Source organism: Chiloscyllium plagiosum, unplaced genomic scaffold (genome assembly GCF_037043375.1).
Source record: "Chiloscyllium plagiosum isolate Xiang-an unplaced genomic scaffold, Cpla_swu_hap1 HiC_scaffold_48, whole genome shotgun sequence".
NCBI classification, from domain to species: Eukaryota; Metazoa; Chordata; class Chondrichthyes; order Orectolobiformes; family Hemiscylliidae; genus Chiloscyllium; species Chiloscyllium plagiosum.
Window position 1 is genome coordinate 29,729,455 of NW_028270186.1, and position 2,290 is coordinate 29,731,744.

Here is a 2,290-nt window from a genome sequence, read left to right on the forward strand (position 1 = left end):
TTTGCACTGGATTAATTTCCATGAAGGGATTTTTTTGCTCGGTTCACAGTATTCACTTTCCTGCATATTCGCAAAAGTCGCTACTGTACTTGAAACCTCTGAAAATTAACTGGGAGATACAATGTGGTGATTAGGCTCACGTTCACGTCAGTTATGCTGAAGAAGTGGATTCGAAATTCATCACATCACATTCCATTAAATGACTAAGCAGGCAGAGTGTGAATGGAAGCTTCATGAGGACATATGTGTTTTTTTTTGGAAAATTCGTTGCTTTGAAAGGTGATGAAGATTAGACTGAAGCAGTGACAGTGATTATCTTTATTGCTTGTTCAACTGGTGAACATGACTGCTATTAACCATGTCCGTATTAACATCACGGCTGTCAAAGCTGTGCTTCGGGCCAGTGGCGCAATGGATAAAGCGCCTGACTACAAATCAGGAGACTGTAGGTTCGAATCCTACTTGGCTCGCAGGCAGAGCAGATTTTAATCCCGCTTAAAAACTGATTTTTCAAAAGCCGAAATAAGGTGTGAGCTCCTCATCTGCATGAACGAGAATGCCTTCATTAAATGCCCCCGAGAACATGAGAGTCAATGTCCCAGCGTCATCACAGGAGGGAAGCCGAATAGTCGCGCGGGTGACTTATGGGCACCTTTCCATTTCATTAAGCCACCGATCAAATAACTGTTGCTCGCGGTGATGCTCTGCTTTGAGCATTTTTCGAAACTCTTTGGCCAGTGGAATCAGAGAAGAATGAAGGGTTAACTGTCCAACTGATCTTTGTTGAGTGTGAGTTCTCGAGTCTCCTACCCGCTGACTGATATAGTTTTCCTGCCAGTCTATTCAAAGCTTTCTGCATCTTATCTGAAATCTACAAACCCTGGTGATCGATCAAGAGCAAATGTTTCCTTCAATCTGTAATTCCTTGCTTCTCATTATTTCGTACACGTCAATCATGTCTCCTCACAACCAGCTCTGCTCTGATAAAAACAACATTTTGAAAGTCTTGTGTTCACTGAAATTTCTTGCCTGTTTTTAACCGTTCGGTGAATGGAATAGTTCCACTGCAAACATTCAGCACAAACTTTCAGTAAAAGCCACTCAATGCGGGGAACCGTAGTACTGCTCGTTTCGTCAACAATGTGTAAAAGTCCCCTGTAACTTTCGATTTCGCATCCCGTGGGGCTATTTGTCCGTGTTCAAAGACGTTTCCCAGGAAGGTCAATTTGGCTTTGGCAGATTCACTTTCAACGAGGTTTACAAACCAGTTTGACTTCCGAATTCGATCAAAAAAGCCCGATAAATGCTGTAAATATTCCATCCACGAGAGTTTGAAAGTCACCAGGCACAATATACACCAATCAGTTGCGTATTCAGCAATTACCCTGTCAGTTAACCTCTGAAATGTGGCTGAAGTGTTTTTCGGACAAACGGCATTATTTTAAATTTCTGCAGGCCAGTTGGCGTTACAAATTTGCCTTTGATCTTTCTGTCAAAGTTCCCGACCAGTAACCTTTGAGGAAGTCCAACTAAGAAATGCAAGTTGCTCCTTCAATCTTTTCCACACAGTCCTCCAACTGCAGATATGTATACGCATCAGTCTTTCTAACAACATTGATTTTGTGGTAGTCCACACATAACTGTTGGGTCTTATCTGGCTTTGGCACCATGATGATGGGTGAACTCTATTCATTGAAACTCACTTCAGTTATGCCATATTGGTGCATACGTGATATCTCCTTATGAACTTGTACAACTTTAAAGGGTGATGCCTGCAAGGATGTTACAGAGTCAGAACAGCATCTCCTATTTTTACATCATCTACAATTAGATTATTAATTCCCAGTATATTTCAGCAGATCTCCCCATGCAAGAGTAATAACTCTTTCGATTTTCTTCTGGAAGATAACTGAATAACTTTTTGGACAACTTTTGCATTGTCCAATTTTATTTCAGGAACGTCCAATGCAGAATTCCCTGACATTGGTTCTTCCCAGTGTGTTGTAGTACACATTCTCCTCTTGCGTTCGTTCTCTGCCAAAATACCGTTAGAGCATATTCCCATCACATTCTGTGAGATTCCTTCATGACTGGAGTCCCTATCAAGAAGCTAACCTCACTCAATTTCCTCTCAATTTGATAAGGTCTTTTAAACCTTGCTTTAAAGTTTCACAGATTAATGAATTTTAAATAATTGCATTATTCCCAGCGGCAAAATTGTGATTTTTTGATTTCTCATACACTTCCTGCTTCACCATTTGCTGCGATACTTTTAAATACCGTCTCGACA

At 40.9% G+C, this 2,290-nt stretch overlaps 1 non-coding gene across 1 annotated transcript; it reads left to right on the top strand.

Annotated features, from left to right (window-relative positions):
* The first annotated feature begins 397 nt into the window (after positions 1-397).
* trnac-aca (transfer RNA cysteine (anticodon ACA)) lies at positions 398-470 on the top strand. Its single transcript has one exon. It is a non-coding gene; the product is annotated as a tRNA-Cys (tRNA).
* Positions 471-2,290: the final 1,820 nt, after the last annotated feature.